General features: G+C 41.5%; 1 pseudogene; it reads left to right on the forward strand.

The window, feature by feature from the left end:
• The first annotated feature begins 7327 nt into the window (after nt 1-7327).
• Nucleotides 7328-7793, forward strand: LOC100600682 (annotated as a pseudogene).
• The last annotated feature ends 1573 nt before the right edge of the window (nt 7794-9366 follow it).

Genomic DNA, 9366 nt, shown 5'->3' on the forward strand with positions numbered 1-9366 from the left:
TCTTCAAAGATTAGTATACTTTAAATACTTGGGAGGCCGGGTACAGTGGTTCACGCCTATAATGCCAACACTTTGGGAGGCTGAGGCAGGCAGATCACTTGAGCCCAGGAGTTTGAGACCAGCCTGGGCAACGTGGCAAAACCCCATATCTACAAACAATACAAAAATTTGCTGGGTACGATGGTATGCACTTGTAGTCCCAGGTACTCGTGAAGCTGAGGCAGGAGAATCACTTGAGCCTGGGAGGCAGAGGTTGCAGTGAGCCGAGATCACACCACCACACTCCAGCCTGGGTGATAGGAGGGAAACCCTGTTTCAAAAAAGAAAAAAAAAGGCTGGATGCGGTGGTTCACACCTGTAATCCCAGCACTTTGGGAGGCCGAGGCAGGTGGATCGCAAGGTCAGGAGTTCGAGATCAGCCTGTCCAATATGGTGAAACCCTGCTTCTACTAAAAAATACAAAAATTAGCTGGGCATGGTTGTGCATGCCTGTAGTCCCAGCTACTTGGGAGGCTGAGGCAGGAGAATCGCTTGAACCTGGGAGGCAGAGGTTGCAGTGAGCCAAGATTGCACCACTGCACTCCAGCCTGGGCGACAGAGTGAGACTCTGTGTCAAAAAAAAACAAAAAACCAAAAACCTAAAAAAAAAGTACTTTGGAGATGCTGCACCCCTTCTCTGAGTGTTGTTAGGAGTGTCAGTGAAAGGAGAATACATCCTAGAAGATCAGGGTGTATCAGAATTGAATGTTTCTATAGCCAATGGTTGGCTACTGATGCCTTCCTCATGGAAAGCAAAGGAAAGGGGGATGACTTTTCCTAACAATGCACCAGGCTGTCTGCATGGTGAAAGGTGGTTTCTCCTTAATCATGAATTAGGGAGAAGCTGTCTGCACACCCCTTGGTTCATGAGTAAACTTTAAAACAAGTCCTAGGGCCAGGTGCGGTGGCTCACACCTGTAATCCTAGCACTTTGGGAGGCCTAGGTGGGGGGGATCACCTGAGGTTGGGAGTTCGAGACCAGCCTGACCAACATGTCTCTACTAAAAATACAAAAATTAGCCAGGTGTGGTGATGGGTGCCTGAAATCCCAGCTACTCGGGAGACTGAGGCAGGAGCATTGCTTGAACCCGGGAAGCAGAAGCTGCAGTGAGCCGAGATGGTGCCACTGCACTCTAGCCTGGGTGAAAGAGCAAAATTTTGTCTCAAAAAATAACAATAAAAATAAAATAAATAAATAAATAAAACAAGTCCTAGGCTGGGTATGGTGGTTCACATCTGGAATCCCAGCATGTTGGGAGGCCAAGGTGGGTGGATCACTTGAGCCCAGGAGTTTGAGATGAGCCTAGGCAACACAGTGAGACCCCATCTCTACAAAACAATTAGAGAAAATTTGCAAATGCCTGTAGTCCAATCTACTTGGGAGGCTCAGATGAGAGGATCGCTTAAGCCCAGGAGGTTGAGGCTGCAGTGAGTCATGATCATGGCACTGCACTCCAGCCTAGGCAACAGAGTGAGACTTTGTCTGAAAAAATAAAAAAGTAAAACAAAACAAATCTTGAGGTTTTAGATTTCAGAAAGAATTATGAGGGGTTAGTAATTGCCATATTTCATTTAGGAAAAGCTATATATATATATATATGCACACACACACACTTTTTTTTTCTTTTCTTTTTTTTTTTTTGAGATGGAGTCTCACTCTGTCACCCAGGCTGGAGTGTGGTGGTGTGATCTCAGCTCACTTCAACCTCTGCCTCCCAGTATCAAGCCATCTTCCCACCTCAGCCTCCCAAGTAGCTGGGCTTAAAGGCACATGCCACCAACATGTATTTTTGGTAGAGAGGGGTTTTTCTGTGTTGCCCAGGCTGGTCTCAAACTCCTGAGCTCAAGCCATCCACCTGCTTTGGCCTCTAAAGTGCTGGGATTACAGGTGTGAGCCACCACGCCTGGCCCCATTTTTTTTTTTTTTTAAGATAGGCTTTATTATTTAGAGTGGCACATTTTTTTCTTACAAAGACCAGGTGTTGTTATGTTGCCCAGGCTGGTCTTGAACTCCAGGACTCAAGCAGTCTGCCCACCTCAGCCTCCCAAAGTGCTAGGATTACAGGCATGAGCCATCGTACCAGCCTGGTACTTTTTTTTTTTTTTTTTTTTTTTGAGACGGAGTCTCACTCTGTCATCCAGGCTGGACTGCAGTGGTGCGAGCTCGGCTCACTGCAAGCTCCGCCTCCTGGGTTCATGCTATTCTCTTGCCTCAGCCTCCTGAGTAGCTGGGAATACAGGCGGCGCCCGCCACCACGCTCGGCTAATTTTTTGTGTTTTTAGTAGAGACGGGGTTTCACCGTGTTAGCCAGGATGGTCTCGATCTTCTGACCTCGTGATCTGCCCACCTTGGCCTCCCAAAGTGCTGGGATTACAGGTGTAAGCCACCGCGCCCGGCCATTTTTTTTTTTTTTTTTTTTGAGACAGAGTCTCTCTCTGTCGCCCAGGCTGGAGTGCAGTGGCGTGATCTCGGCTCACTTCAACCTCCACCTCCTGGGTTCAAGTGATTCTTCTGCCTCAGCCTCCTGAGTAGCTGGGACTAAGGTGTGCCCCACCATGCCTGGCTAATTTTTGTATTTTTAGTAGAGATGGGGTTTCACCACGTTGGCCAGGCTGGTCTCAATCCCTGGCCTTGTGATCTGCCTGCCTCGGGCTCCCAAAGTGCTGGGATTATAGGCGTGAGCCATCGCACCCGGCGCATTTTTTTTTTTTTTTTTTTATAATTGAGGAACTTACCTGACACATCATTATCACCCAGAGTCCATAGTTCCCATTAGGGTTCATTCTTGCACTTGTGTATTCTGCGGCTCAGGTAAACACTATTTAGAGCAACAACAATATCAAAAACACAAGCCAACAGTTCACCAAGGGAAACCACCATTAACCCCATGGAAATGGTCTTTCAAGAACATCAGCACTTAAATCCTCCAAATCTGCCTGCCTCAGCACCTGTTGTCTTGAACTGTCCTCCTGTGTGTTCTAATCACTCCTAAATGTGGGGCCTGCACTGTGGCAGATCCGAGCTGTGCCAGGTGGAGGGAGCAGGACAACTGCTACCAGGTTGTTTGTGTGGATGCCGAGGCCACCCGAGCAGGTGAAAACTCCCACCTGTGGGCCAGAGAAGAGAGCACAGGAGACATGTCCTGGGCATAGGATGAGGGAGAGCTGTGGGGGCTCTGGGTTCTGAGGAGGGTTCTGGCCTGGCAGGGACAAGACCAACCAGCACGTGAGGCCAGGCTGGAGTCTGGACCTCTGAGGCTGCAAGGGTCGTGGGCTGCTTGGCCCAAGGGGCTGTCCTGGTTCTCTGTGGAGTAATTTCAAACTTTCCTTCTTCCTCCCATCTCCCTCCTTCTCTCTTTCTGGGGTGGGTCCACTCCCAGAGCCTGCAACTCCCAAATCCTCTTTGACGGGTCCTCGGCTTCACTCTGCATCCGTCCTGAGAATCGATCTTCCAATTCCATCCTCTTCTCTTCTGCTGTGTCTAAGCTGCTGTGAAGCCACCTGCTGTAATTTGCTGTTCTATATTTAATATTGTAGCGTACATCTGTTCTGTTTCCTTCATCATAAATGCTTCATTTCATGCTCAGCATCTGAGAACACAAGGCCTTGTGAGCTGTCACTTCCTTCCATTCTCTGTTTCCTTCCTCCTATTCCCATGTTTGCTCATCATGTCCAGTCTCCTGCCATCCTGAACGCTTCTGATGGAAGGTCCAAGATGTCTCATGAGCATTGTGAAGATTCTTTGTAATGTGACATTGTTCCAGGCAGGAATTCTCCCTCACCCACCCCTGGAAGTCAAGTATTGGCAGATTGCCATGCTCAGTCAAAGACTGAGCTAACTTGACAGTGGCTTTGGTTTTAAGGCTTGTCCAATCCCCAGGGCACAGGATTTCAGGGAGTTCAGGTGACAGTCTGGGTGTTACCCTTCAGGAGGTTGTAAAGTCCATTTCATTTAGTCTACACCACAGACTATGGAAACTATATATATATATATATATATATATAGTGCTGTCCCTCTAGAGAACCCTAATATGTATATATAATATATATACCATGCCCTGTCATTAAGATCAATGGGAAACTACAATAGTATATATATATAGTGGTATCATATATATGTGTAGTATAATATATATGTAGTATAATGTTATATATAATATTGGAGTTTTTATATTATATATATAGTATATATATACTATGTAATATATATACTATATATACTATATATATACTATATAGAATATATATACTATATATACTATATATATACATATAGTATATATATACTATACTATATAGTATATATACTATATATACTATATATATACTATATAGTATATATATACTATACTATATATAGTATATATACTATATATACTATGTTATATATGTATATATAGTATAGTATATATATACAGTATAATATATATACTATATATTATATACAGTATATATAATATATATACTATATATTATATACAGTATATATAATATATATACTATATATATAATATATATACTGTATATACAGTATATATATTATATAAATACTATATATACAGTATATATTATATACTGTATATAATATATACAGTATTATATATATTATATATACTGTATATAATATATACAGTATTATATATATTATATATACTATATAATATACATATATTATATATACAGTATATATAATATATATACTGTATATATTATATATAATATATATATAATATATATAATATATATTATATATACTGTATATATTATATATAATATATATATAATATATATAATATATATTATATATAATATAATAGATATATGTATATATATACAGTATATATAATATATATACTGTATATATTAATATACAGTGTATATATACTGTACTGTATATATTATATACAGTATATATATTATATATATAATATATATATTATATATATATAGGAGTTTATTGAGGAGTATTAAACTCACATAAGCACAAGGTCCCACAGTAGGCCACCTGCAAACTGAGGAGCAAGGAATCCAGTCCGAGTCCCAAAGCTGAAGAACTTGAAGTCCGATGTTCAAGGGCAGGAAGCATCCAGCACAGGAGAAAGATGTAGGCTGGGAGGCTAAGCCAGTCTAGTCTTTTCCCGTTTTTCTGCCTGCTTTATATCCTGGCCACAGTGGCAGCTGATTAGATGGTGCCCACCTAGAATAAGGGTGGGTCTGCCTTTCCCAGCTCACTGGCTCAAATGTTAATCTCCTTTGGCAACACCCTCACAGACACACCCAGGATCAATACTTTGCATGCTTCAATCCAATCAAGTTGACATTCAGTATTAACCACCACAAGTCCACCCCTTGTCAACTTGAACCCATACAAATCTCCTGAGATCATACATAATCTTCAAATAAAGACAACAATAAGGTCATAATTATACCTAATGTAATACAACTATCTTTTGTACAACCAGAAATGCACCAATCCCCAACCCAAATGCTATTATGTAAAGTTAAGAACACTTAAATGCTGATATGCAGTCAATAAATTTTATGGCACATGATAAAGGAAAAAGAAATAAAATGAAGGAATTTTCTTAGTACAAGCATATACATGGACAAACATATTTTTAACAAAAGAATAAGGAAATACTGATGACAATTACAGTCCTCATTTCTGCAACTGATCACGTGGTTGTAGGTGATATTGATTACCACCTTCTTCTACTACCCATTCTGTGTTCCCTTTGCCTTCAGCAAGCATCGCAGCAGGTTGTGCTTTTTTTCCTAGTGGAGTGACACGAACCTTCATTCCTGAAGGGTCTGGGCCATTTGTAGTCCTGCCTGGATTGGGCTGTTGTAGTTTCCCATTGATCTTAATGACAGGGCATGGTAATGCTAAGAGACACCCCAATGGATCTCCTGTATTCCATACAGAATCTTCCTTACCTCCATTGTGGAGTAATAGACTGATTGTATCTTGATAGTCCAGGTCAGCCACCCAGCTAACACTGTAACTCCCTTCTTAGCCTGTGGACTTAAAGGTAGGAGGAGGCCAAAGTGTCCAGGTGGCAACCTTAACTTCCAGTTTAATGGAATTGTTGTTGTGTCTCCTGATGGCAGCATTATTCCCACTGGAACTAAGACCTCCAGGCCAACAGAATGTAATGTCATGTGAACAAAAAGCAAAAATTGTACTAGTGAATCACCAGGGGTGATGGTGAATGGTGCCACTTCCGTTTCTACCCCTTGATTCCGGGGTCCATGAATTATGGCTATGGGAGAAACAGTACCATATATTGGATGCTGGTTCAGAGCATACACGGCCTTCTGGAGAGCTTTGCCCCAGCCCTGCAAAGTATTGGAGCCTAGTTGGCATTGTAATTGTGACTGCGAAAGGCCATTCCATTTTTCTGTCAATCCATCTGCTTCAGGATGATGGGGAACATGGTAAGACAAGTGAATCCCATGAGCATGAGCCCACAGGCACACGTCTATAGCCATAAAAGGAGTGCCTTGGTCAGAGGCAATGCTATGTGGAATACTGTGACAGTGGATAAGGCATTCCATGAGTCCACAGATGTAGTCTTGGCAGAAGCATTACATGCAGAATAGGCAAACCCATATCTGCAGTAAGTGTCTATTTCAGTGAGGACAAACCTCTGCCCTTTCCAGGATGGAAGAGGTCCAATATAATCCAAGAGACACAGAGTCAAACCAGATCATGCCACCCCAGCCCCTCCCAAATCTCATGTCCTCTTTGCATTTCAAAACCAATCATGCCTTCCCAACAGTACCCCAACATCTGAACTCATGTCAGCATTAACTCAAAAGTCCAAGTCCAAAGTCACATTGGAGACAAGGCAAGTCCCTTCCATCTAGGAACCTGGAAAATGAAAAACAAGTCAGTTACTTCCAAGAAACAATGGGGGTACAGGCATTAGATAAATGCTCCCATTTCAGATGGGAGAAATGTGTGAGAAATGTATTCTGAGGGGGGCATATTCCTCAGTGCAAGAACCTCTGTCCACAAACGTTCATAAATAGAGCAAGGCATGCAGGTCCAGAAGCAGGATTAGGGCATGGAACGTCAATATCACACTCTTGTATGGCTGATATGTCATTTAGCTTCCCTTTCTTATCATGGATCAAACTTTGAGCTATGAAATGCTCTATCTCATGAATATGCAAATAACCTGAGATCCACTGAGGTAAATATGGATATGTCTGTGCTCTGAAAACATCACCCAACAACCATATCGCTCCTCTAGAGAATCCCCTGCGAGCACGGCTCCTCACCATGGACTGGACCTGGAGGATCATCTTCTTGGTGGCAGCAGCCACAGGTAAGGGGCTCCCAGGTCCCAGCGATGAGAAGGGGATTAAGTCCAGTCAAAGGGGCTTTCATCCACTTCTGTGTCCTCCCCACAGGTGCTCACTCCCAGGTGCAGCTGGTGCAGTCTGGGGCTGAGGTGAAGAAGCCTGGTCCTCAGTGAAGGTCTCCTACAAGGCTTTACAAGCTCTGCTATGCAGTGAGTGCAACAAGCCCATGGACAAGGCCTTGAGTGGATTAGATGGATCATCGCTGGCAATGGTAACACAGGCTATGCACAGAACATCCAGGGCAGAGTCAACATGACCACATACATGCCTACGAGCACAGCCTACATGGAGCTGAGCAGCCTGAGATCTGAGGACACGGCCGTGTATTACTGTGTGAGAGACACAGTGTGAAAACCCACATCCTGAGAGTGTCAAAAACCCCAGGAAGGAGGCAGCCGTGCTGGCATGGAGGAGATGACAAAGATTATTAGATTGAAGACTTTCTTAGAAAATGATATTAAGTCATTAATGAGAAGGAACAATATAAATGTGTATTTGAGAAATTTTAGTTATTTGGGAGATTTTTTGTACCTTTATTCTGTAAGCAAATTTCAGGGATTGGAGAATGAATCTAATGAATAAAGCTGATATAGAATTTCCTCTGAAGGTATCTTTGTAAACATCAATTTCTGAATCAGTGTTGTAAATATTTTGGAACACAGACATAAGTTCACATTTTAACCCTATCTTTTTATCTATTAAAAAACACCCAAAATAGGGTAGGTGCGGTGGCTCACGCTTGTAATCCCAGGACTTTGGGAGGTTGAGGTGGGCGGATTTAAAGTCAGGAGATCAAGACCACCCTGGCTAACATGGTGAAACCCTGTCCCTAGTAAAAAATACAAAAAATTAGCTGGGCGTGGTGGCGGGCGCCTGTAGTCCCAGCTACTTGGAAGGCTGAGGCAGGAGAATGGCGTGAACCCAGGAGGCAGAGCTTGCAGTGAGCCGAGATCACGCCACTGCACTCCAGCCTGGGTGGCAGAGCCAGACTCGGTCTCAAAAAAAAGAACAAAAAATATCTTATTTCATGAATGTAGCATTTTGAATTCCCACTATCAATTCTTGATAGTTCTTGGTTTTCCACATTCATATTGCTATTTATCATTATGAGAACTGTGTGTCTTAACCATTCTAATAGGTGAGTAATGGCATCTAATTTCTGTTTAAATGCACATGTTCCTAATAAAAAATTCATACTTAATAATTTTCATATAATTTTTGGTGAGATACCTCTCTTGATATTTGGTTCATTTTTAAATGCATTGCTTTCTTTTGATTAGTTGTAAGTATACTTGCATATTGATTGTAAAAATCTTTTAACAAATTAAAATAATTAACAACAAATATGTGATTTGGAAGTGTTTTCTCCAGGTCTCTAGTTGCCTTTGTCTCCCTTATCAGTGTGTATTGTGGAAAAATGTGTGTGTGTGTGTGTGTGTGTGTGTTTAAAAATTTAGGTAAAAAATGTATAATTTTATTCCTTAAAGATCATGTCTTTGGCATTATATCTGAAATATCATTATAAAATACACTAATAGTGATTTTTTTGCATGTCTCTAATCTTAGTCCACAGTCAACTCATGAGTGTTTAAACTTCACCTACTTGATTGGAGGACTATCCACCTGAGATATTTGGAATACTTCTGTAAGGAGATGTGTTCTTCTTCCCATTATTTCTTTATTTAATCATCTATTAATATCCATATTGGTTTATGGATGTCTATTTCATACTCTGAAGAAGATCCATGCTACATTATTCATTTTATTGTTCAAATCACTGCAACTTTATTAGGTGCTGGGAGCTCATTTAGTTTGGATCCTGCATCCTTACAGCACACCTCATCCTTTTGTTTTTGAACACTTCCCTGTTTCCTGATATTACAATAAATTCTAAGCTCGTTTTCCATACTACCTTTTTCATATATATATATATATATATATATAAAATCACTGATA

This window comes from Nomascus leucogenys, unplaced genomic scaffold, assembly GCF_006542625.1.
Source record: "Nomascus leucogenys isolate Asia unplaced genomic scaffold, Asia_NLE_v1 Super-Scaffold_576, whole genome shotgun sequence".
Taxonomy (NCBI): domain Eukaryota; kingdom Metazoa; phylum Chordata; class Mammalia; order Primates; family Hylobatidae; genus Nomascus; species Nomascus leucogenys.